This window comes from Eublepharis macularius, chromosome 2, assembly GCF_028583425.1.
Source record: "Eublepharis macularius isolate TG4126 chromosome 2, MPM_Emac_v1.0, whole genome shotgun sequence".
NCBI classification, from domain to species: Eukaryota; Metazoa; Chordata; class Lepidosauria; order Squamata; family Eublepharidae; genus Eublepharis; species Eublepharis macularius.
In genome coordinates this window covers 4,439,231-4,467,096 of record NC_072791.1, presented here as the reverse complement: position 1 = coordinate 4,467,096, position 27,866 = coordinate 4,439,231, and positions in this window count along the sequence as shown.

Below are 27,866 nucleotides of genomic sequence, written 5' to 3'. Positions count from 1 at the left end.
TTTCAATATACATCTAATGGGTATGTATGTGTGGTGCCCTCAAGTCATAGCTTACTTACAGTGACCCCTGGTGGGGTTTTCATGGCAAGAGACTAACAAAGGTGCTTTGCCATTGCCTGCCTCTGCAACCCGGGTCTTCACTGGAGGTCTCCCACCCAATTACTAACCAAGGCCGACCCTGCTTAGCTTCTGAGATCTGATGAGATCAGGCTCACCTGGGCTATCCAGGTCAGGGCTATCCAGGTAAGGTAATGGGCATATACATGCAATTTTGCAAGATTTAAAGAAAAGAAAAGAAAAGAAAAGAAAAGAAAAGAAAAGAAAAGAAAAGAAAAGAAAGAAAGAAAGAAAGAAAGAAAGAAAGAAAGAAAGAAAGAAAGAAAGAAAGAAAGAAAGAAAGAAAGAAAGAAAGAAAGTTTGCAATCCTATCTACAGGCTTCATTGCATCCATCAGAATGTCTAGATGTCTTCTTGTGAAGCCTGGTTTCTCTGCTCTGACCCTGGACACGTGAGTTGGCTTCAGGGTTGCCAGGGGCCCCAGGGGCCAAACTAGGGTGTGTGGGAGCAATGGGTACTTACTTAGTGTTTGGGGCCAATTTTTAGTGAATCAGCCCCCGTCAAAACCCATTGCTTCTGTGTCACACTGGAAAATGATATCATTTTCTATGATGACAGGGAAGCATCTGCAAAATTAAATGCTTTTAAGGTTGTTTTCCGCCCTGGGACTGCTTGCGGGGAGGGTGGAACACAAATATGACATAAAGAAACAAAGAAACAAATAAACACTATAATTTGTAGGTGAGCAGTATAGTATTTTGGTGTTATGCCTTATGAGGCTGAGTTTCTTCTGAAAGGTTCCAAAGTCAAATTAGCAATAAGATAAGAGCATGGGTCCTTCTAGGTAGGAGTCACTGATTGGACAAGATCCATATGCTGATATGCGTATGTGGTGCCCTCAAGTCATCGCTGACTTATGGTGACCCCTGGTGGGGTTTTCAAGGCGAAAGACTAACAGAGATGGTTTGCCATTGCCTGCCTCTGCAGCCCTGGTCTTCATTGGAAGTTTCCCATCCAATTACTAGCCAAGGCCAACCCTGCTTAGCTGCTGAGATCTGATGAGATCAGGCTCACCTGGGCTATCCAGGTCAGGTAATGGGTATATACATGCAATTTTGCAAGAAAGAAAGAAAGAAAAGAAAGAAAGAAAGAAAGAAAGAAAGAAAGAAAGAAAGAAAGAAAGAAAGGTTTGCAATCCTATCTACAGCCTTCATTGCATGCAAGTGAAGACACTCTGGAAATTGCAAGTCATCCAGAATGCAGCTGCTAGACTCCAAACCAGACCAGTTAATCATGGCCTGCTCATATGCAGTATATTTTAGAGCAGCTGCACTGGTTTCCAGTTGATTTCCATCTCAAATTCAAGGTGCTGGTTTTAATATTTAAAGCCCTACACAGTGTGGGAGCCCTGGCTTCAGGGCTGCCAGGGCCCCCAGGGGCCAAACTGGGGTGTGCAGAAGCAATGGGTACTTACTTAGTGCTTGAGGCCAATTCTTAGTGGATCAACTTCCATCACAACCCATTGCTTCTGTGTCACACTGGAAAATGATGTCATTTTCCAGTATGACTGGGAAGTGTCTGCAAACTTTGGGTGCTCGCCTGACTCATGCAGGTGCCTTTCCCCCCACTGACCAGATGAGTGGGGGCAGGGGGTAGCAGCCAGGGGCAGGGGATCCCCCACCCCTTGCGGGGGACTGGCGAGCCTAATAGGCTTCACTACATGCAACATGTTTGTACACCGAAGCAGGCAAGGAGTCGATTAGAGAGAGGCCACAGCTGCAGAACAAAGCAGAGATGGGACGTGGGAGGCCACCCCCCACTCTGCCCCAGTCAATGGCTCTGCGCTCACTGGCAGGATGCAGCCACAGCCAAACCACCAGGTGGCAAACAAGTTTGTGCTTCAGTGTTTTGTTTTCAAGAGAACGATTCTTTGGGCCTTTGTGGCTCTGGCCACGTGCGCAACCTGCAATCAGACGACCGCAGCCAAACGCTTCCTGGATTGAAACAGGATTGTGAAAGAAGATGCTGCAGTAGCTGAGGACCAGCCAGTCATGCAGAACCAGAACAAAAATGGACCCTGGATTTTCAGCAACTGTGGAGGGCTGCCAGACAGTGGACAGGCAGGAGAGATGCAGGTTTGAGTCCCCTAGTAGTCTTACAAGTCTCCTGGGTAATTTATTGAGTCAGCTTAATCTACTGCACAGGGCTGGAATAAAATGAAGGAGGGGAAACCCTTGTGTTCCACCTGAAGCTCATGGACAAAGGATAGGATTAGAAAAATGCATTCTAGGTAGAAATCGGCCCTGATCTGGGTAGCCCAGACAAGCCCAATCTTGTCAGATCTTAGAAGCTACGCATGGTGAGTCTTGGTTAGTCATTGGATCAGGGCTGCAGAGGCAGGCAACGGCAAACCACCTCTGTAAGTCTTTGGCCTTGAAAACCCTAGCGGGGGGGGGGGTTGCCAAAAGTCAGCTATGACTTGATGGCACTTTCCACCACCCAGATAGAAATCTAGCAGAAGTGAAGGGGCATTTGGAGGAATGGATCCGAGATGGATATTGGTTTTGCCATGTAAAGGCAATTCTTTGATGCCACAGACCAATTTTGCTTCGGTAGTTTCCTGCAATGAATATTCCTTTTTTGGTGTGCTCAGGGGTTTGGTCTGGTGCTAAATAATAAAGGCACTCACCATATTTATAGCCTTTGAGAATATTCAAGCTCTGCAATATTGTTTCTGCATAGCAGAAGAGGGCTGGGCCTGAGAGACTAGAGCTTCCCAGGGCCTCTCTATGAAGTGTGGCCGAGGTGAGATTTGAATGAGATTCCCACTTTTATAGCTCAGCCTTTTAATGGATTGTGAAGAGCTTCAAGAGGATCTCTCTAAATTGAGCAGGTGCCCAAAAACATGGCAAATAAAGTTCAATGTCGGCCATTGTAAGGTGATGCGAACTGGAATGAGAAACCCTTCCTTTAAATACGCTCTGATGGGTTTTGAAGTGGGCGTGTGGCAAATTTCTCAGCAAATCTGTTCAGCAGCCAGACTGACCACTTCGACACTCCGGCCCAGACTGTGACGTGACCACGGATACATTCTGATTGCATCGAGCAGCTCAGCCAAATAAAATAGGGGTTGGTTTCTGATGACAACAATATCTTGTTACTGCAAATACATACAAACAGGTTGTGAACCACTAAACAGCCCATCAATTAGTGTCTCTCTACATGACGCATCTGACATGTGAAGAACACGTGTCGGGAGATGCAATGTTAGCTGGGAAAGGTAGTTTAAAAGATAGAGCTGGCAGCAGGGCAAAGGCTTTGCTGTACACTGGAGCTGTGTGAAGGGGCTGTGAAATGCCAGAAGGGAAACTTCAGCCCATGATAACCTCTCCAGGTCCAAGCCCGGCTCTGGAAGGCAGCTCCAGCCCATCTCCATTCCTTGCTGCCCTCTGGTTGCCATCCCACACAGTTTTAGACTGGAGAGGTGAAATTGACAGAACCTTCTGAGAGGTGAAGATGAAATTAACAAACTCTCTGAGGAGCGATCTCTGCCGGCTCTGTCTTTTAAAACTATGCTTCCTGGATAACACAGCTCTCCCTACACTTGACGAACACACGCCAAGGCATCTCATGTAGAGAGAGCCAGAGAAAGACAGCTGCAGCAGCAGCTTTTGCAAATCGTTCCTCCAGTCACAAGCCTGCTCTCAACGATCATTTGGGGGCGGGCAGCTGCTACTTTCTCCCTGGGCGTCCTGCTCCTGGGGAGCTGCTCTGGAGAAAGCCGCCGTGTCGGTGAAGCTGCAGCTGCAGCGACAGCGGAAGAATCTGCTGCTGCTCTAACATGCCCTCATTCCAGTTTTTCTCCAGGAGCTCAGGAGCAGGGGAAGGGCATGTTGGAGCAGCAGCAGATTCTTCTGCTGTCGCTGCGGCTGGAGCTTCACTGACACGGCGGCTTTCTCCAGAGCAGCTCCCCAGGAGCAGGACACCCAGGGAGAAAGTAGCAGCTGCCCACCCCCAAACGATCGTTGAGAGCAGGCTTGTGACTGGAGGAATGATTTGCAAAAGCTGCTGCTGCTGCCGGCTTTCTCTGGCTCTTCAGGCAGCGATTCTAACAGAGAGGGGAAGGACCCACAGACTTCACTTCCCAGGAAAACTTGCAACAACAAGCAAGTGTTCTCCACGTGAAAAAAGTCACTTGTAGCTTGGCTCTATGCCTGTTTTCTCTGTAGCCTGGATTGGCTGGGAAAGATGTGGGAGGAGGCAAAGGCCAGGCCTCTGTCTGTTGTTGCTGCCACTGGCCACTCCACTGCCTTGCTCCTAGCTAAGGTCCCCCTACACACCCCCTGCAGGAGGCAGGGGGACTCATAGCTTACCTTCTTAGTGTTCCCTGTTGGTTCCTGTGCACGTGCAGTGTGCTCATGCTCCTGTGCCTACACTTTGACATCACTTCTGGGAAGTGATGTCATCACACAGGCGTGGGAGTGCACAAGTTTGTCAGCAGGCCAAAATCAGCCCTCTGAGAAGCGCATGGGCAGCATGATGGCATCACTCCCAGAGGCGATATGTCGTGCCACCCTGGGAGCGCATCTGGGAGGCCTGTTCCACCCTCTTTCCTCCCCTGCTGGCCAGGTGACTAGAGGCGGGGTTGAAGGGTGGGAGCAGGGGAATGGCATTTCTACTCCTAGCCTATTTTAATGGCGCATTTCATACCTGGTGAACACATTAAAAACCAAGCACTCACTTGATCCTGGTTTGGTACGCACCGCATGGATCACGGTGGTTATGGATCGGTCCTCAGTCTTTTGATACGTTTTTTAATCAGGTTAGTGAATTATCTTTGGTTGTGTGCTTGAATGCTGCACATTTGTCTAGTGCGAGGTTTGGCTGTGGGGTACATTTTCAGGCAACTGAACCAGATATTTTATCAGGAACATTAAGGGAAAACTTGAGGGGGAGCCGGAGAGGTCACACCATTGTCTCCGCCGGGCCTTTAGAGTTTGCAAATTGGCATTTAGAATGAGAAAATTGTTACCCCGAGTTATGTCAGGAACAAGGCATGCCGGTTGCGTGAGCATTCATTAGGGAGCAGCACAGCATTAATGGTTTGATGGATAACCTCGCTATCAGCTCTTGAAATAATTATGTTTGGTAAATGGAATGCATAAAGAACTCATCAGCAATGCTACGATGGAGTTAGGCAAGCAGAAACTCTAATACAGTACAGACTGGCATAGCATCATCTTTTCCCCCAGCGTGAAAGTGCAGTCTGAAACACAGACTTCCTTCCTTTACAGTTGCGGTCACGCAGTTGCTTGCTGAAGAAGATTGCCCAGCGTAAGCAACTTGGGGGGGGGGCCCAAGCCAGGGGTGGTGGTGTGCGCAGTTCCCCTTCCCAAGCGTCTTCTTCTTGATGCATCTTAGATAGCCAGATGGTTAAACTGGAAGAATTCTCATCTCAGACCTCCACATTTGTGGGTTTTGCCAGTATTCTGATGGGGTCTCTGTAGCTTTCTTCTCCTCCTCTGTAGCTTTCTTCTCCTCTTTGCCAGTATTCTCATGGGGGCTCTGTAGCTTTCTTCTCCTCCTCTGTAGCTTTCTTCTCCTCCTCTGTAGCTTTCTTCTCCTCCTCTGTAGCTTTCTTCTCCTCTTTGCCAGTATTCTCATGGGGGCTCTGTAGCTTTCTCCTCCTCCTCTGTAGCTTTCTTCTCCTCTTTGCCAGTATTCTCATGGGGGCTCTGTAGCTTTCTTCTCCTCCTCTGTAGCTTTCTTCTCCTCCCAACGAATAAGCAGAGCTTATTCGTTGGCGCAGTTTAATGTGTTACCTTCCGCGATACTTTATGGGAGATTTCACAAAACGCCAGATGGTAACAGGTTATGCACTTGTGCTCAATGAGACATAGAAATCTTGGAACATGTTTTTCTGTATTCTACTTATTATTGTGATATACACCCCTCACTTATTGATCCGTTGCTGAGAGAGCACATACGGAAATCTGAGAAGTGTAAAATTATTTTCCTATTGGCTAGTGGGAATCAAAAGGTGATAGAGACTGTAGCTAAATTTTTGTATCTTGCGTCTATGAGGCGAGTTGTGTATTTGTAGACTGAGTTTTGATTGCATGGAGTGTTTTTATTAATATGGCTATAATGCCAATAAAGGTTGCTGCTGTTGCTTTCTTCTCCACCCCTTCCTCTCCGGGCAGCCCCCAGTCCACCCCCCAGTCCCTTAGAAGAGCATAGCTGGCATGTTCTGCAGCAATATATCTGTTGCATCTCCCACTGCATCTAGGTCCGAACTAAGAGCCAAGCTACAGATGACGAATGACACTTGCCTGGCAAGTGAACAGACTCACGTGTATTCCTCCCTGTTCACTTGCCATTCCCTTGCTCTCTCCACTTGATCAAGTGGAGAGCAAGTGAATGGCAAGTGAACAGGGAGGAATACATATGAGGGCCAAGCTACACATGACGAATGACACTTGAACGGCAAGTGGATTGAGTGGAGGGCAAGTGAACAGGGAGAAATACACTTGCTGTTCAAGAGTCATTCGTCATGTGTAGCTTGGCCCTGAGTCTGTTCACTTGCCAGGCAAGTGTCATTCGTCACTTGTAGCTTGGCTCTAAGAGTCTTTCTCCACGAGACATCTGACATGTGTCAGGAGATGCAACGTTAGCAGGGAAGGGTAGTTTTAAAAGACAGACCCGGCGGCATGCTTTGCTATACACTGGAGCTGTGTGAAGGGGCTGTGAAATGCCAGAAGGGAAACTTCAGCCCATTAGAACCTCTCCAGGTCCAAGCCCAGCTCTGGAAGGCAGCTCCTGCCCATTTCTATTCCTCACTGCCCTCTGGTTGCCATCCCGCACAGTTTTAGACTGAAGAGGTGAAATTGATAGAGCCTTCAGGGAGACGAAGATGAAATTAACAAACCCTCTGAGGAGTGATCTCTGCCGGCTCTGTCTTTTAAAACTACGCTTCTCAACTAACATTGTGTCTCCCTACACTTGATGAGCACGCGCCAAGGCGTCTCATGTAGAGAGACTCTAAATATGCTTGTTTTTAGAGTTGGGTGTAGATTCTCATCTTGGCTTCCCCATAGCTACACAGAACTGCAGGGAATGACTTTTAAACAATAAAGGAGAGCCACCATGGGGGTAGAAAGGGCTCCTGATCCCCAATCCATTTTCCTGCACAGAAACATTGCTGAGGGGAGGGGAGTTTTAGCTGCTTCACATGCACAGAATAATGCACGTGCACCGATAGTACCCAAACTGGAGGTTTTCTGTACCAACTGGTACAACAAGAACTGTAGTGTACTGGTTGGCTGAGGTGACAATTCCTCACCAGTAAATGATTCAGCTCTAGTCTTGGGACTGCCTACCTAAGCAGGATCCCATCCTTGTCGCCAGTATTATATAGTGGGTACGACAGTTCAAGTGATTTCCAGTAACTCTTTTTTATTAACAGGAACATCACCGCTCAAAGCCCAAACATCAAAACAGCAGTTATAGAACACTCGACTCCCCTCCAGAACACACAATTAAACTCAACCAATAGCAAACACCTGGTATCCAGAAACCCTATTCGCTGGTTCATCAGTCTGTAGGGGAATCCTGATTGGCCAGCTCAACAACACGGCCAATCAGAATGCAGCTGTACGGAACCTTGCTGCTAAAGCCTTTTCATAGAATCACAGAATCATAGAGTTGGAAGGGGCCATACAGACCATCTAGTCCAACCCCCTGCCCAGTGCAGGATCAGCCTAAAGCATCTCTGACAAAGATTCGTCCTGCCTCTTCTTGAAAACTGTCAGTGAGGGGGAGCTCACCACCTCCCTAGGCAGCTGATTCCACTTTTGAACTACTCTGACCGTGAAAAAGTTCTTCCTAATATCCAGCCAGTACCTTTGTGCATGTCATTGAAGCCCATTGCTTCGGGTCCTACCCTCTGCTGCCAATTGGAACAGCTCCCTGCCCTCCTCCAAATGACAGCCTTTCAAATATTTAAAGAGAGCAATCATGTCCCCCCTCAACCTCCTCTTCTCCAAACTAAACATTCCCAAGGCTTTTGCTTGAAGCTCCCAGTACACTACAACAATAACAACAACAACAACAAAATAACTGAGGGGACCAGATCAGCAGCCGGCTGGCTGGATTTTCAAGTCTGACCCCATCGAAGGAAAATCCCCCTTTCCCTCCCCACGCCTTCTCAAGCCTTCGCCAGCACTTTGGTTCTGTGCGGAGCTGTCACAGCCCTCGCTTCTTGCTTCATTCAGCTACCAACGTTTTGCAACTCCAGGGACGCCAAGGCCATCTCTTGCTGCTCCTCCAGGCGCCAGCAGAGCACTACAAGTCAGATTAGGGTTTCCTTTTGGAGGAAAATGATCTGGCTCCTTTTGCCAGAATGGATTCCACCCTGAGCAATTTAGGACGGCAGCCGTCCCTGGCTGTGTACAGCACTGCATCATTTTAAGCCAGGCTGTTGAATGTGGTTGTCCCTGACCTTGGGGTGAGAGAGATTTCGCAAGTCAGGCATTTCAAGGAGGATCCATCCATCTCTCAACCCAGCTAAATGTGAGGGTGGGATATCTGCCAATACTCTTTCCCAAAGGATTTTTTTTAATGCAATAAAAGCCACATGAGGCCCTGATTCAGATCAAGGTCACACGGGAAAGAGTTGTGTTCCTCTTCTTCCTTGTGGTTTTGTTCAATGAAACATCCTGGGGATCTTTGGGCCAGTCATTCTCTATCCCAGCCTGATCTGCCTCACAGGGTTGTTGTAATGATGCAAGGGGGTGGGGTGGGAAATGGTGTTCTGAGGTCCCTTATAGGAATGGCCAATTTAAAACACGATTGAGAGAAAGTTTCATGTGAGTCTGTTGTAGAAGAACAAGGTTCAGGTCACAGTAGCATATCAAAGTAGCACAGTAGCACCTCAAAGACCAACTAGATTTCCATGGTCTGAGCTTTTGAGTGTCAAAGCTCCCTGCATCAGAGAGACAGGAAGATACACACACACAGAGCTGCATTGTTATTATCCTGAAAGGCGAAGATGGAGGGGTGCTAATAACAGCATGGGGGAAGGTTTGGGTTGGCAAGGGGTGAATTAAAAGCCCTTCTTCAACCCTGGTGCAGCTGCAGCCCAAACCAAGGGCCTCCAGGAAAAGTCATGTTTCTCCCAGGGTCTCTTCTAGCTGGGCCCTCAGCATGCAAATCCAAACTTGTCAGAAGCAAAAGCGCCTCTGCAGTACAAAAGCATATGGGTTCTATGCCAGTTTTACTAGCATGACTTCCCCCAAAGAATCCTGGGAATTGTAATTTCATAGTGATCCCCAGTCGCCATCACAGAATGTCTCTATCCACCCAGAATGGGAATGATAGTTAGGCCACCAGCCCCAATTTTGAAGGCATGAGGAGAAGAAACCTGGTGGTGGTTCTCTGTTGGCATCTGACAAAGACAGCTTTGGCTCTTGAAAGCTCATTCCCTGGAAATCTGGTTGGTCTTCAAGGTTCTACTGGACCCGAATCTTGTTGGTGTCAGATACGCCTCCAGCATATCTGTCATGTGTTATGGATTCCTTGCTGCAGTGTGTAGTGTACCTCTGAGAACATGCAGAGGGAACCTGTTTTGCTGTCTGGTTGCTAGCTGCTTATCTTGCAGATGTTTTGGTTATAATTTCCTGGCAGGCCTGAGAACGTGGCCTTGAAGTTCCAGCAGAGACTGCACCAACCTCCTAAGAGACTGAGCAGAGCTCATCCTTTCTCTCCTCCCCTCTTCCCTGACTCCTTGGCTCAGCACACCAAAATCCTAACGGACTTTCTTTCACATGGGGGGCATGGACTTTGTCCTATAATTAACCTTGCTTTGCTACCTTGAGTCACTTCAGCCAATTATCCTGTCTGACCATCTTGATACTGGTATTCTGCTTTAATAAAAATAACTTTAACTCATACACCTGAGTGATGCAGTGAAGTGCTTGGGGGGAAATACCTGGCAAGACCTGACGGTTGGGCCGTGAGCCATGAGTTAAGACAGCCAGCATTTACGGTGCCTCCACTGACAGCTTCTGGTATTAGTACCAGGAGTTTCCCTACATATCCACTTGTTGGGATTTTAGCAAGTGTCATCCTTTCAGCTATGAAAGAGTTAAACTGTTGTTTGTATATCACTAGAGATAATTCGTTTGCATATGACCAGTTTTGTTACACAGGATCGCCTCTCACCATATGTTCCCCGGAGGCTGCTTCGTTCAGCAGATAAACACTTATTGGTGTTTATCTGGGCCCCAAGGAGGTTTGCCTTGCTTCAGCCAGGGTCAGGGCTTTCTCGGCCCTGGCCCCAACCTGGTGGAACTCTTTGTCTGTGTCAATGTGGGTCCAGTTGGATCTGTTATTGTTCTGTTGGGCCTACAAGGCAGAGATATTCTGCCAGGCATTTGGTGGTTGAGGCGGGTGGGCCACCTAAGGTATTATCGGCCTCCTGCCATGGGGGTGGGTGGGAAGAGTATATACACCCCTCGGGTTCTCTAAACATCTATGACCGGCCACCCCACTCTGTGCGTTATTTAGTCTGAGGTGGTAGGGCAAAATGTGCACGGCTGTTTTATAATGGATGTGTTATTAATGTTTATATTGCTGCAAATTTTATTTGATTTATCGTATATTTTTAAATGCTGTGATCCGCTCGGAGCGGAATAGAAATGAAATTAAATAATAAAATAAATAGTAAAAATACATTGAATTAAGTAGGAAGCACAGACTACTGGGACTTCCATGGAAGCAACCTACTGAAAAGAGAAATGCAACAGGATTGAATAGAGGAAGCCAACTGCTAGCGTTATTTATTTATTTATTTATTTATTTATTTATTTATTTATTTATTTATTTATTTATTTATTTATTTATTACTTTCTACTTTTATTCCGCCCTTCCCACACAAGCAGGCTCGGGGCGGATTACATCAATAAAAACATTTATAATAAAACTTACACCTTAAAACCACTTAAAATCAGCCAGAGCGCAGCCATAGAATATCAATTTAAAATATACAGATAGTAGCAATCTTCTAGTCGGGGGCAATCAGTCTACCACTGAAACCTGCCATTTAAAAAACTAGATGGTGGATGCCGCTAATAGGGAGGGATCTTCCGGTCTTCCCCTCTATTCAGAGTTAGGTTGAACTCTGTGGGACATCCACCTGTCTTCCTTCTTTGAGGGATGAGTCAGTATCTGCCCACTTCTGAGGTTCCTTCCCTATAGGACAGCGGTCCCCAACCTTTTTGGCACCAGGGACTGGTTTCGTGGAAGACAATTTTTCCATGGACCGGCGGGGGGAAGGGGGATTGTTTCAGGGTGATACAATTGTGCACTTTATTTCTATTATTACATTATATAATGAAATAATTATACAACTCACCACAATGCAGAATCAGTGGGAGCCCTGAGCTTGTTTTCCTGCAACTAGACGGTCCCATCTGGGGGTGATAGAAGGCAGCGGCAGCAGACACAGTATAAGGCCAATACTCATGGACTGGTCATCGGAGAGGGCAGCAGCAGCAGCCGCCAGCAGCCAGCAGCCAGCTGCAGCACACAGAGAAGCCCAGCAGCTGCACCGCCACGAGGTCTATATTTTTTAGTGCAACTGTGTGGGCAGGAGGCCAGTGGCGCTTCTCCACTCCACTCTCCAGTGGCGCCACGCCACCAGAGGAGAGGAAGAGGCAGGCAGAATCAGACAGATGGTAGGTGATGCTCAGGGCGGCTGGATGCCCAGTGGGCCCAGCAGCGACCCGGCAAACAAAGGCGCGAGGGCAGGGCAGCAGCAGCTCCAGCAAGTGCAACCACTCTGACCACAGCACGAGGCAGCAACTGCGCGTGTGCTGGCTGGGAGCGGGGGAGAGACCCAGAGGCATGATGGGAGTCAGCTGGCCAAGTGAGATGATATTTCTAATGAAAAGTGCAGGGCTGGCCAGGCGAGGCACGGCCGCCTGCCCCAAGATGCTCTGCACTCGCCCGCCACTCACCTCCTGTGTGGCCCGGTTGCTAACAGGCCACGGACCGGTACCAGTCTGCAGCCCGGGGGTTGGGAACCTCTGCTATAGGACAAAGACTAGATCAGAATGTGCGAGATGAAGACTGAGCAAAGGGGACATGGCTGCACGCAAATATATCTTGTCTTGTGGACTCGTATATCAGAATACCTCCTTGCTGGGATTAATGACAACGGGTGTGCGTGTGTTACTCTCCAGTTCCTAACACAACCAAATTCACCAATAATATTCCCAGTTATTGATCAGAGGGTCACTTGTGTTTGCCCAGTTTGGCTCTTGGCAACTTAGGCAGCTCTCGTAGCCCAGATTAGCAAGATCTTGTCAGAGCTTAGAAGCTCAGCAAGGTCAGTACTTGGATGGGAGGTCTCCAAGAGAGACTGGCGCTGCTATGCAGAGGAAGGCAATGGGAAGCCACCTCTACTCGTCCCTTGCCTTGAAAACCTCATGAGACGGAACTTCTTGACGTCACTCTGAGTTGGTTGGGACTCGATGGCCCACTTTCCCTTCCTTAACTTAGGCAAAAGCAGGATCTTTTAGCAGAGAAAAGGTGGCGGCAAGACCTCTGATGCTGTACCTTTCCAGGTTTCCCCAAGTCACGTTAAAAATGCCACATCTTCCATAGGGGGGATCGAACTGCCCCTTCCAGCTAATAAACTCAGATTCTTTTATCATCAGAGCAACTCCCACTCATAACAATAATATCTACCAACATACCTTATTCATGCTCTCAAAGAATTCCAAAAAGTCAGTACTTCCTTTTGCAGAAACCATGTTGATTTTCCCTTAGCAGGCTGTGTGTGTTTAATCATTCTATCATTAATATATATTTAAACAGCATTGCCACCTGGATCCATGCTATGGTAAAAGCAAGACTTGACTAGTGTAATGCGCTATACACAGGTCTCCCATGCAAACGAACTAGGAGGCTCCAATGAGTGCAAAATGCTGCGGCTCGAAAGTTATCAGGAGCGAGCAGGAACATGAACATCATTCTCATTCTACAGTCACTCCATTGGCTACCCATCAGTTACCGTGCTTAGTTCAAGGTATTAGTTATTACATACAAAGCCTTGCCCCGGCATACCTACGGCACCACCTCTCTCCCTGTGCCCCTCCATGGCAGCTTCGCTTTTCCAAACAGGGTCTCCTGCAGGTGCCACCCTGCACACGGGCAAAATTGACAGCAGCCCGTACACGGACTTTCTCTGTGGTGGCCCCTTCCCTGTGGAACGGCCTGCCTGAGGAGGTCAGGAGAGCCCCCACTCTCCTGGCGTTCCACAAACGCTGCAAAACTGAATTATTCAAAAAGGCCTTTTACTCACATAGGAGGGCTGTATTGTAGGGAGGTATTCTCAGATGATCTGCGAATGAGTTAGGAACCATAGACTTCACCACTATGTTGTCCTGGATTCCTGCTAATCCAAAGAAGGATACAGTTCAAGCCAGCCACAGCCGGCCTTCAAGGACACTTGCTGGAGGCAGTGGGGAAAGAGAAACTAAATACTCGTGAGATAACCTACTGCCTTAACATCAATAAGAAACTTCTCACGCCCTCAGAGGACCAGTACAGAACACAGCATACGTTGATGGCAGATATGAACACAGAATACATTCATGGCAGATATGCGGACAGGCGTATATGACAGGTGGACTATAAATGACATAAATAAATAAATAATTATCCTCCCATGGCAGGATTCAGGGCAGGGTTATTCTTGACCAAAACTCACGGCAGGTTTACATAACCATTACACGTGCTTAAAATCCATGTATCCCCCCCCCCCCTCCCGACATCTATTCGTGATTCTCACTCTCTCTGTGGGCGGCTAGTCTATGATCACTCTGATTTCTGGCAGAGTGAAACTTGGAATCTGGATCTTCCACCTCCAAGTTTGGCATGCTAACCACTAGATCATACTGCCTTTCTCCTCTGATGGCTCGCCTCACAGGGTTCTTCTACAAATGATGAGAAGGTTCTCAACAAGCCTTGTAGACTTAGAAATGGTATGTAAGTGTTCAGTATCGTGATGACTATTAAATAAGATGACAAATCCCATGTCACCCTCCTTCTGGACTCTGTATGGTGCTAAAGAGGCATAAAGTGAAAGAAAATATCACCTGCCCATTCTTGTGTGGCAAGAATCCCCCCGTTCCAAAAAACCCTCCTTTTTCCTGAATGCCGTGGAAGGAAACCCCAAATCCAATAATAATCTAATAGTAATAACGTTCGATTTATATACCACCCTTCAGGACAACTTCATGCCCACTCAGAGCACTTTACAAAATGTGTTATTATTATCCCCACAACAATCACCCTGTGAGGTGGGTGGAGCTGAGAGAGCTCTGAGAGAGCTGTGACTGACCCAAGGCCACCCAGCTGGCTTCAAGCGGAGGAGTGGGGAATCAAACCTGGTTCTCCGGATTAGAGTCCGGCCGCTCTTAACCACTACACCAAACTGGCTCTCCAAAGAGATGGATTCGGATTCTTCGTTGCTTTTTTGGATCCATACCATGGGTTGCTTTATCTTTCTAACCGGGGTTGCCGCCTTCTCTGCTGTTGTTTCAAGGTTGACAGTGATTTAGACTTGGTGTATTTTTACAACCGGCAGCTAATCCAGGGTATAAATCATCCTGAAGGATGCTTATTTCTGCCTGTCATTTTGCAGGAAGACGCTATTAAAGTGACATTTGGTACAACGTGCAATTCAAAAACAAATTCGGGGTTGATGATTTCAACATGTATTACTTTTTCATCAGTTGCAGATCGGCATGGAGGAGGGAGGAAGGCATGCCAGTGGATCTGCCTGGCCAAATGATAATTGCTTTCTCCTTCGTTTAAGAGCGTGTCAGTGTCCCTTCTATATTAACTGCAGCTGCCAGCATTTGTTTTGGTTTCTGTGCTCTTCTCAAGGCCTTGTTCTATGAACGAAGATCCAGTGTAACATCTTTGTAATCAAGCGATAGATTTTGGAAAGCACCCCCAGAACATCTCTCTCTCTCTCTCTCTCTCTCTCTCTCTCTCTCTTTCTCTCAGCCATTTTCTAATATTTTGTCACATGCTAGCATAGAATCATACAATCCTAGGGTTGGAAGGGATATCCAGGGTCATCTCGTCCAACCCCCTGCACCATGCGGGAAATTCACAACTACCTCTACCCTCCACAGCTCTAGTGACCTCTGCTCCATGCCTTGAAGATGGCAAAACACCTCCAGGATCTCTAGCCAAACTGGCCGGGGGAAATTGCTTCCTGACCCCAAGGTGGTGATCGGCCTTTCCCTGGGCATGTAAGAAGGGGCTATGAGAACTAAGCCCTGATGTAACCCTTCCTGCCCTCCCTCTCGTGATCTGCTCTCAGGTTCACAGAATCAGCCTTGCTGTCAGGTAGCCATCTAGCCTCTGCTTAAAAACCTCCAAAGAAGGAGAACCCACCACTCCCAAGAACAGATCCTAAAACAAAGCCAGTTGGATGAAGAGGGAGGGCTATAAGTCTAATTTGCCTTCACCCTGGGTGCACCTTTTTGCTTTCTGCCATGTACTGCAGAAAATGGTAATCTCAGAACATCTGTGCGCATGCTCACAAAGCATGCTGAAAATTAAGGAAGTCACCGGAAGCTTCTTTCTACTGAGAAACTTTTGGTCTGTTGAGGACAGTATCGTCTACCTTGACTGAGGGCCAAGCTACACATGACGAATGACACTTGAATGGCAAGTGGATTGAGTGGAGGGCAAGTGAACAGGGAGAAATACACTTGCCGTTCAAGTGTCATGCGTCATGTGTAGCTTGGCCCTCAGACCGGGACCACAAGTGACGCCTGACACAGGTTGGACACTTGCCAGCTTCCCTCAAGTTTTGATGGGAAATGTAGGCAGCTTGGCGGAATGTTGGACAAGTGACAGTTGAAAAGTCCATTGGGCAGCAGTCAGAGAGTCAAACTGCAAGACCAGGATGCCTACATTTCCCGCCAAAACTTGAGGGAAGCTGACAAGTGTCCAACCTGTGTCAGGCGTCACTGAGAGAGGCTTTCCTTGGAGCGCCTCTCCAGAAACTTCTTGCTTACAAACAGCCTGCTAACATGAAACAACTACTCACCCAGAATGATAAACTACTTAACACTAACATGGACCCTGGTAGCAAGGCCTGCAACAAACCCAGAGCCAAGCTACAAGTGACACCTGACACAGGTTGGACACTTGTCAGCTTCCCTCAAGTTTTGATGGGAAACGTAGGCGTCCTGGTTTTACAGCTTGGCTCTCCATTACAGCTGCAAGACCAGGATGCCTACATTTCCCATCAAAACTTGAGGGAGGCTGACAAGTGTCCAACCTGTGTCAGGTGTCACTTGTAGCTTGGCTCCCAGATGTCAACTTTGTTCTCATATAGATCCGAGCAACACCATCAGTGGACCCAACAACATCAGCCATACCATCTCAGGTTCATACTCTAGCTCATCCTGCAAGGTGATTGACGCCATCAGGTGCCAGCAATGCCTCTCCGCTCTCTACATTGGACAAACTGGCCAGTCCCTTCGATAAAGAATTAATGGACATAAACCTGACATCAGAAACCACAACATTCAAAAACCAGTGTCGGGCGGGGGGGGGGGGGCATTTTAACTTTCCAGCACATTCAGTTGCTGACCTAAAAGTAGCAGTTCTCCTGCAGAGGAATTGCAAAGGGAGATTAGAAAGAGAGACTGCTGAATTGCAACTGGTAACCAAGCTCAAGAAGACTATGCAACCTCCTGGACTGAATTGAGACCTAGGTTTCCTGTCTCATTACCAATGCTAATTATTTCCACACCCACCGCCCCTCTGCATACCCCACCCCTATCCATCACTCTACTCTCCAAGATATAAGGACAGATGAACCCACATTCTAGCTGTATCTGAAGAAGTGAGCTGTGGCTCATGAAAGCTCATCCCCTACCACAAATGTTGTTAGTCTTATAGGTGCTACTGGACTCTTGCTCTTTTCTACTTCTCCATACAAGTTCAGTTTATTTAGATAATTTTATGACTTACCACATTTTACCAAGCCATTGCCTAGCAGTCAGAGTTTTTGTGCTTTTTCAAGTTTGGGCTTATGATCATTTTGACAGATGTTAAGTGTGTGCCATATTCCTATGCCTGGGAGTTATGTGCCCAGCTAATGTGATATTGTGTTATGTGATTATGATATTGTTCAAAATGTAGTGAAAGGGGTGCACAACATTTTGAACACTATCACAATAATGAATGGGAATTTAAGTATTCAGTATTGCAGGTAGTCAACTCTGGCGACAATGGGTTTTTAGGATGGAAAGTCTTGCCCCTAAAGGTCTTAATAATGAGATAGATTTTTCAGCGTTTTTGTACATTTCTACTTTGTACTTTTACTCTAGTATTTATAATTATATTTGTATCAATGTAACTATTTTTGAATCAAGGCACCATATTCTTACTGTTTTACATGGTTCCTTTAAGATGTCAGGATTATGTACACCGGAGTTCCCTTTAAGGTTTGAAACAATGGTTAAGGATTGAGTTGTTATATACCAACCATTTAAGAATGTAAGAGAAGCCATGTTGGATCAGGCCAATGGCCCATCCAGTCCAACACTTTGTGTCACACAGTAGCCAAAAAACCAGGTGTCCTCAGGAGGTCTGCCAGCGGGGAAGGGACGCTAGAAGCCCCCCCACTGGTTGCCCCCCCCCCACCAAACACCAAGAATACAGAGCATCACTGTCCTAGACAGAGAGTTCCATCTATACTTTGTGGCTAATAGCCACTGATGGACCTCTGCTCCATATGTTTATCCAATCCCCTCTTGAAGCTGTCTATGCTTGAAGCTGCCACCACCTCCTGCGGCAGTGAATTCCATGTGTTAATCACCCTTTGGGTGAAGAAGTACTTCCTTTTATCCGTTCTAACCCGACTGCTAAGCAATTTTATTGAGTGCCCACACGAGTTCTTGTATTGTGAGAAAGGGAGAAAAATACTTCTCTCTCTACCTTCTCTATCCCATGCATAATCTTGTAAACCTCTATCATGTCACCTCTCAGTCGTCGTTTCTCCAAGCTAAACAGCCCCAAATGCTTTAACCTTTCTTCATAGGGGAAGTGTTCCATCCCTTTAACCATTCTAGTTGCCCTTTTCTGCACCTTTTCCAGCGCTATAATATCTTTTTTGAGGTGTGGTGACTAGAATTGTACTTAGAGGGGTAAAATACGTCAGGGACATAGATTTCTACCAATGCACTGTTTCATAGGATTGATGAGAGATGTAATAAGTAAGTTTTAAAATATTTATTATATTTATGGATTTCAAAACTTTATTTTTAGGAACAGTGGACAGCATTGTGATAATTATACTTTGTAGATATTGGCTGGGATTAAGATTTTCAAAAGGAGCTAAATTATAAGGTGGCAGGCTTGTTGCCAACTCCTTGGACTCTTGCGGCTTTACTGTTGAGGTGCCTGACGGATGAGAATCTACTGCGGCATTCAATTCTTCTCAAAAGGAAAAACAAAGGATTAAGATTGCTGCTACCTAATGGACTCACTTTGTCTTGCATTGGAATTTGACTTATTATTACCCTAACAACAACAACAACAACAACAACAACAACAACAACAACAACAACAACAACAACAACTGCGCTTATATACCACTCTTCTAGACAGATTAGTGCCTCACCCAGAGCGGTGAACAAGTTAGTGTTATTATCCCCACAATACATCAGGGGAGCTGGGGTTGAGAGGAGGGTCTTATCCAAGGCCACCTACTGAGCTCATGGCAGGAGTGGGATTCAAACCCGTAGAGTGCTGATTCGCAGCCGAACCACTTAACCACTGTGCTACAGCAGCTAATCAAAATTAGTATGGGTTAGCAGTGTGAGAATGCAGAGCATTTTCAAGTGTGTGTGTGTGATGTGCCATCAAGTTGCCTCTGACCTATGGTGACCCTATGAACAAAAGACTTCCAAAACGTCCCATCATTAACAGACTTGCTCAGATCCTGCAAACTGGAGGATGTGGCTTTTTTAATTGAATCAAGCCGTCTCATTTTAGGTCTTCCTCTTTTCCTACTGCCTTCCACTTTTCCTAGCATTATTGACTATTCCAGAGAATCTTGCCTTCTCACGAGGTGACCAAAGTACGATAGCCTTAGTCTTGTCATTTTAACTTCTAGGGGGAATTCAGGCTTGATTTGATCTCGTAGCCACTTATTTGCCTTTTTGGCTGTCCGTGGGATCCGCAAAACTGTCACGACAGAACATGGGGGAACAGAATGGTTTCCAATTGGCAAAGGTGTCAGACAAGGATGCATATTATCTCCCTACACCCGTTTGACCTCTATGCAGAGTATATCATAAGGAAAGTTGGATTAGATATAGAGGAAGGTGGAATGAAAACTGGTGGAAGGAACACTAACAATTTGAAAATGACACCACATTACTAGCACACTCCTATGCCTATTTGGTACAAAATATGCTACCAAAGGCAAGATTAATACTTTTATCTTCTTAGAAGTCTAATGTTCATGATAAGTTCTTCTGTTATCTTGAGCAAAATTGGTCTAAAGCTAATTTATATTCTGGTCAGATTTGTTACCCCTCTTGGCACATCTCTTTCTGAGGAAGTGCTAAACCTTTTCTGTTTCTTTTGTATTTTTCCAGCATTTAATTGCTTCCAAGGAGCACGAAGCTCTTCCAGGGAGTTTGAATTAAAAGCCTTAGATAGCTTCCAGTTTTTCAAGCGTGTGTTAACTATTTTGGTTCTTTGCTTTTGTTTATGAAAATGCTAAGATGTTAATTAAAAGGACTGTATACAGCCAAGGGAATATTTGGAACTGAGTCAGACCTTTCATCTATTTATCCTGGCCCCGAGTTGTATCTTGTCACTTCACAAAGGGAAGGGCCTTTCTGGGACCCAAGGAGGCAAGGACAGCTCCATCTGTTGTGAGAAGGAAACCCAGAAGGAAGGAAGTGGAGAGAAAAAGCTGAGGAGGGTGAGCTGGACACACTCAGCTAAGATGGACCAGAGACCATCTCTTCCAGTAGTATACTGGAAAAATGGAGGGAAGGCGGCGTGATATAGCCCGGTCTCATTAGATCTTGGAAGCTAAGAAGGGTCATTACTTGGATGGAAGACCATCAAGGAAGACGCTGTAGAGGAAGGCAATGGCAAACCACCTTTGCTTCTCACTTGCCTTGAAAGATCCAGCAGGGGTCGCCATAAGTCAGTTGTGACTTGATGGCATTTAAACACACACTGGAAAAATGAAGGCTAATAGGTGAATCTTCTCTGATGAGGGCAGCTGCTGTTTTATTCTGACCCAGTTTGGATGGAAGGAGACCAAATTGGATACAGTTTTCTCCACAAAGCCCACCTTCCCATTGACTTTGCTCAAGCCAGCAGCAATAGGTAAAATGGAGGGAGCTGAGTGCCAGGGGAAAAAGGATTGTGTCAATTATCTCCTTAGATTATTGAAACACTTTTGACAAAAACCACTCACCAATGGCTCCCAAAAAGGCTCATCAGTCATGGGCAAAGAGGACAGGTCTTTCTGAGACAAAAAAAACAACAACAAGAAGAAAGTAGAATTAAACAGTTAATACAATAGAGGGGCCTTGCTCCAAAATGTGTACTGGCAGGGTGCTGATATTTTTGTTCATTAATAATCTGAAACTGGATTGAGCAGGGAAGTGGCCAAGTTTGCAGATGACACCAAATTATTTGGAACAACAACATTCAATTTATACACTGCCCTTCAGGACAACTTAACACCCACTCAGAGCAGTTTACAAAGTGTGTTATTATTATCTCCACAACAGTCACCCTGTGTGGTGGGTGAGGCCAAGAGAACTCCAAGAAGCTGTGACCGACCCAAGGTCACCCAGCTGGCTTCAAGTGGAGGAGTGGTGAATCAAACCTGGCTCTCCAGATTAGAGTCCTGCCGCTCTTAACCACTACAACAAACTGGCTCTCCAAACGAAATGAATTGTGAAGCAATCCAAGAGAATCGCTTCAAAGTGGATGGAAGGGCAAAAACTGGGCAAATGAGGTTCAACTGGAGTAAGATCAAGGTGATTATATTGTGACCAAAGAGTCTTAGCTACACAAACAATGTTGTCATCTGAACTGGTGGCAAAAAAGACCGATTTCATCAGTGAAAAAGACAAATTCTGTGGTAGGAAGACACTGAAAACGAAACAGCCAGCTACACAATTCACTGTATAGTGCTTGCTGCATTCAGAGTATTGCATTCAGTTCTAGCTACCCAGTCTCAAAAGAGGAATTGCTGAGATGGAAAAGTTGTGGGAAAGGTTTACCAAAATATTCCACCCATTAGAGCCCTTTCCTTATGAGGAAAGACTGAGGATTTTGATGTGGGAGGAGGTTGCAGGTGTGACTTGCATCTGCCATCACTTCCTTCACTGGTGGTGTAGCTGCCTGAGAGTCAAACTACACGAGACAAATTACTCGTGAACAGACATACATGTTTCTCCCCATTGTACAGTTGTCAGTTCTCTCTCTTGTACAGTTGCCAGTGCGGCCAGACTGCACTTCGGCGGTCCTCCCAGACTCAAGAATGGGATCCCATCGTGCACCTCCACTTTGCGCGTGCTTAAACCATCCCATGTAACTGTCCCCTGGAAGAAGGAAGTGGAAGCGAACATAATCGCCACTCTGCAACGGTGACTCGTTGATAGTGATTGCGGACACTTGCCAATATGACCACACGTATAGCAGACGAAGACTACAGGACATGTGTTCACCTCTGTCAGAATGGACAGATGGGAACAGATACGATTCTAGACAATTGCATAGCCTTGTCTAATTCTTCTCGTCTGGTTCATCTTTGAGTCAAAAGACCCTTGTTCTGCACCCTGCCTTGGCTCCCATTTAGCAGAATGGGCAGGGGGAGGTGTTGGAATGCTCCTTCTCTTCTATTTTGCCACATTGGCTCCATCTAAGGTGAGCTGCAGAGAGGCAACCCACCTTGGACTGCAGAATCTGGGGCTGGGGAAAAGGGTGCCAGGGAGGACTGACTGGTCTGAGCCAGTTCTGGGCCCAGTGAAGTTGAAGAATGAGCTACACCCCATCCTGGAAAATGATACCTCTCTCTCAGAGGCCCTGGGTGGAAGACGTCTCCTTGCCTACAGACAGCCCCTCAACCTTAAACGACTTCTCACTCACAACCATGAATCAGCCAGCAGAGTCACCAGCACAGGTACCAGGCCCTGCAACAGACCCAGATGCCAGCTCTGCCCCTATATCTACCCAGGGAATACAATTACAGGACCCAATGGCGTCAACTACACTGTCTCTGGCTCTTACAGCTGCTCATCCTCCAATCTGATATATGCCCTCATGTGCCAACAATGTCCTTCTGCTCTGTACATTGGACAAACCAGCCAACCTCTACGCAAAAGAATAAATGGACACAAATCTGACATTAGAAATGGCAACGTCCAGAAACCAGTGGGAGAACACTTCAATCTACCAGGACATTCCATCAAAGACTTAAAGGTCGCTGTAGTTCAACAGAAACCTTTCAAAAACAAAATCCAACGGGAGGCTGCTGAACTGGAATTCATATGCAAATTTGACTCTGTCAAACTGGGACTGAATAGGGACTATGAATGGTTATCACATTATCACAGGTAACAGATTTCCTTTACAGAGACGGGGTCTGGGGGAGCTCAGTGGCACCTGGCGTGGGCTTTCGAGGACCACGGTTCTCTTTGTCAGATGCATCTGACGGGGAGAGCTGTGGTTATCGAAGGCTTGTGCTGCAGTGGAATTGTACGGTCTTGGTGGTGCTGCTGGACTCTTTTTGATTTTGCTACTACAGACTAACACGGCAAACTCTTTTGAACCTTTACACAAGCAAACTGATCCCCACATCAAAAGGAGCTGTTTGCATCTCCATATCAAAGGAGTTGTTTACATCCCTCCTCTCCTCCTCTCCTCCCCTCTCCTCCTCTATATTTGGCCAGTTTCTTTCTGCCCTCCATGCATCTGACGAAGAGAACTGTGGTTCTCGAAAGCTTATGCTACAATAAAATTGGTTAGTCTTAAAGGTGCTACTGGACTCTTTTTGATTTTGCTACTACAGACTAACACGGCTAACTCCTCTGGATCTGGTTTTAACTTGGACCCTCCCAGTCCTATTCAAATACTCTAACAACACCATAGTATCGGTTGAATCAAGGACTTCTTGATTTGTAACTTGGTCTCTGAGTCACCCTGCCACACAATCTTGCTTATGTGGTTGGAGGGGACAACTTTACATTTTCAAGGAACTCCCAATTCTATAAACAAAGCAAATGTGCATAGCCTTATCTTGGCATCAAACATTCAAACTTACACAGAACTGCTAGTTCAATTTGTGATGTTTGTTCATTAAAATCAGGTGCCACCGAGCCTGATCTGTTCAGTGGTGCCTGGACCATGTTATTTGGGTCAAGTGGTTATAATTTTTTTATTGTATCTTTTAACTGTATATTTTTTTTGAAGCCACCCTGAGCCCGATTGCTGGAAGGGCAGGGTATAAGCCGAATAAAATAAAATAAAATAATATTTTTTTAGTTTTGTATGCCACTTATGTCAAGGTCCTGGGGCAGCTAACTTTCAAATCAAAAATTGATAAAACCCATATATAAAATGATCCTATAGTTTAAGCTTGAATATTGAAAAATCTCTCAGGTTAAAAGTGTTGGAATAGAGGCGACTCAATTGAGAGGTTGGCGCGATTTCCCCCCTTACATTAGAAGCAGACTGTATGTTTGTCTGATGCCTCTTTTTGTCTGATCAGGAAGTTGCTATCTGAATCTTCCTTCTCTTTCCGGGTCTTTTGGTCTCTCTTGCCTCCTGGTCTTGCAAGAAGCAAGACACTTTTTGCAGAACTATCCTGTGCAACTTTGCAAGACGCACACCCATACTTCTACTCACGGGCAGCAGAATTAGTTAGCCACTTGTGATAGGGAATAATAATATTAGATTTATATATAATAACATTTGATTTATATACCACCCTTCAGGACAACTTAATGCCCACTCAGAGCAGTTTACAAAGTATGTCATTATTATCCCCACAACAACAAACACCCTGTGAGGTGGGTGTGGCTGAGAGAGCTCCAGAGAGCTGTGACTGACCGAAGGTCACTCAGCTGGCTTCAACTGGAGGAGTGGGGAATCAAACCTGGAACTCCAGATTAGAGTCCCGCGCTCTTAACCACTACACCAAACTGGCTCTGAATAGTATTTATTTATTTATTTAATTTCATTTATATTCCGCCCTCCCCGCATCAGCAGGCTCAGGGCGGCTTACAATTTATACAATAATATAAAATACATGTACCTTTAAGAACCAATAAAACTCATTAAATATTTAAAAATGCACAACAAGCAACACAGCAGCAGATTTTAAAACAACAACAACATTTGATTTATATACCGCCCTTCAGGACAACTTCATGCTCACTCAGAGTGGTTTACAAAGTACGTCATTATTATCCACACAACAAAACACCCTGTGAGGTGAGTGGGGCTGAGAGAGCCCTGAGAGAGCTGTGACTGACCCAAGGACACCCAGCTGGCTTCAAGTGGAGGAGCGGGGAATCAAACCTGATTCTCTGGATTAGAGTTCTGCCACTCTTAACCACTACACCAAACTGGCTCTCCAAAAAAATATAGCAGCAGATTTCTCCAGCAACCACCACCCAACCACCTCCAAGAATGTATGGCAAAGGCTAGGTGGTAGATACCCTTTGTAGGGGCACAGCTATCTCTAGGTGGCCGGCAGAGAGGCCCGGGGCATCAACCATATGCCTGGTGGAACAGCTGTCTTACAGGCCCGGTGGAAGGATAGCAAATCCGGGCGGTCCCTAACCTCTTTAGACAGAGCGTTCCACCAGGTTGGAGCCAGGACCGAGAAGGCCCTGGCTCTGATCAATGCTAAACGGGCCTCCCTGGGGCCAGGGACCAGTAACAGCTGTTTATCGCTGGATTGAAGCGTCCTCCAAATAGTGTTATCTGGATTAGGTTTCTATATTTTCTTCTGCTACCACAAGAATACAAATGAATGTGAATTAGGTTAAATAACATTTTGATTTGTTGCAATATACTAGTTTGGAGCCCCGTGGCGCAGAGTGGTAAGTGGCAGTACTGCAGCCTAAGCTCTGTTCATGCCCTGAGTTTGATCCTGGTGGAAGCCGGGCTCAGGTGGCCGGCTCAAGGTTAACTCAGCCTTCCAACCTTCCGAGGTCGGTACAATGAGTACCCAGTTTCCTGGGGGTAAAGTGTAGATGACTGGGGAAGGCAATGGCAAACCACCCCGTAACAAAGTCTGTCAAGAAAATGTCGTGATGCGACGTTCCCCCCCCCCCCATGCGTCCATAATGACTCGGTGTTTGCACACGGGACTATCTTTACCTTTACCTACAGGTTTGGAACGTGTTTCAGTGCATGAGATTCCACGCTTTTCTAACTCTGCAACTTTGGGGGCAACAGCTAACAAATACCCCAACAGAAAGAGGTGCAGCTTTCCCAGTAAAGGTTTGGCCCATTTGGACTGATTTTGGCTTTTCTTACAAGCCTGAAGGTTGATTTTGGTCCTGTGATGTTCCTGAGGCCTATTACCCCGCCCCCACGCCCCCAGTTCCAAAAACCTCGAAGCAGGGGAGAACATTCTCTAACAGGGATCCATTTGCAAGGAACTGGGAGCAAGTTACTCGTTTCGAAAATAAACAAAGAGAAGGAGGGGGCAGCGAAAGGAAAATGAGATTCGCTCATCCCAAAGGACAAACCAGCAATGAGATACACATTTACCATGTTTACTTGAGCCATAATTATCTTTGATGGATGGAAGAAAGTAGCAGCAAGAACTGCTCAGTCCCCAGGGGTGAAGAGGAGGGCATTTCGCGGCTACGATTGCATTGCAAACCACGTTGCTTGACCATGATCATGGCTGGGAAGCTGGCCAGAGAAGCAAGCAATGCAGAAGGACCTTAAGGTCATCACAGCTGGTGGACAGCCATTGCAGCTTCTTCCCCTGGGTCCTGGCAGGAGGGCGATGTTTGCACAGAGGGGACGGGGCACGTCGGATCGTCGAGCAGCTGCTGTGAATATTAATCTCGCCCACTTAATGATTTTTTTGTTTTCTCAGGGCACTCTCTGAAATTGTTTTAAATTAATTTTTAAAATTACTGTTCCTCCCTGCCTTTTAGTGCTTCTCGCTCAGCATTAAGTCAGTTTACCCTGATGGGCTAATGCCTTTATGAATGTTAATATGTAACTAATCACACAAACGCAAAATTAAACTCTTCTCTCTCTCCGCTTTAGGATGATCGTCACTGTAATTTTCGCAGGCTCCCAGTTGCTAGGAAATGCAGCCTTCCTCTCTCCAAGTTGCTACTGTAGTGCCCATTGGATGAAGGGAGGTGGGAGATGGACCCCTTCCCTGGTGATTAGAGCTGAACCCACTGGGAGAGCAATTCTGTGGCACAGACGGGCATTGTAAAATTTGGAGTCCATGCCAGCAGGTCAAGGGTATAAATCGTCTTTCTTTGATCTGCATTACACGATGTTTCAGTGAGGCATTAATTGGGCCTGAACTGACCCCACGCTCAGCCACTAGGTGCCTCTAATAGGAACGTATACAGCTATAAGCCTCACTTCCCCCGGGAACAGGGAGCAGAGAGATGCTCTATACATGCTGAAGAGATGCAAAGTTTGCAGTTTAAGACTGAATTGTTGATGGTGGTTCTGACGAGGGACTCCTGATGTAGCAGAGGGAAACAAGTTGGACATCAGCCGGCCCTTTGGCGAGTCCACGCCAGACAAGGGCTTTGATATCTTCTCAGCCACCTGAAACATACAACAGGACTTTATGAACAGCCTTGTGTACACCAACAAAAATTATTAGCCTTGTGTGCACTAGCGAATATGATGCTGCATTTTCTTAGGTTCCATACCTAATTGATGAGACTCGTGTATGTCAAAGATGGGGATCTGAGCTATTAAAAGGATTTAATAAATATTCATTTTGGAGCTGCCGCTATTATAGCTGAGTTAAAATTGTCTTTGTGAAAATTACTAAAATGTGCATTATTCACTGTATGGAATGTAAATTATTATTCTGTATTTTGGAACAGATTGTTTAAATATTTACTTTAGTGTAGTAATTATTGATTTGGATCCTCCAGTGTGGTTTCCACTGTTGGTTTGCAGGCCTTTCACTATAGCTGTAGTGGAAGACTAACTGGCATCAACCCCCTTGCCCCCACCTCTGCTTCACAAGCCCATGGAGGGAAAATGAAGGGTGGGGACAACTTATCACTATCATTGCTGATGTGCAACATCACTTTGTGCTCAAAATGGAAAGTGACGTCATTGCCTGGGGGGCAACACGCCAAACTCTATGGGTGAATCCAAGAGCATTGCCCTGGAAGAGATGTCATGTGTGGGTACAATGCTTGTGCGATTGTCACTGCTTCAAAATTCTCTTGGTATGGAGAATTTAGTTTTTTGCATTTAGAAAGGAAGGTGATGTCTGTTCTATCTGTGCTAGTTTCTTTCTAAATGAAAAAAAACCTAGACAGTCTACATTTACATGACCCTCACTCCCTGCACCCTCCCCCCCTACCTATATACCTCTGGCCAGTTTCTTCAGACCCTCCATGCATCTGACGAAGAGAGCTGTGGTTCTCGAAAGCTTATGTCACAGTAAAATAGGTTAGTCTTGAACGTGCTACTGGACCCCCAAATCGGTATCC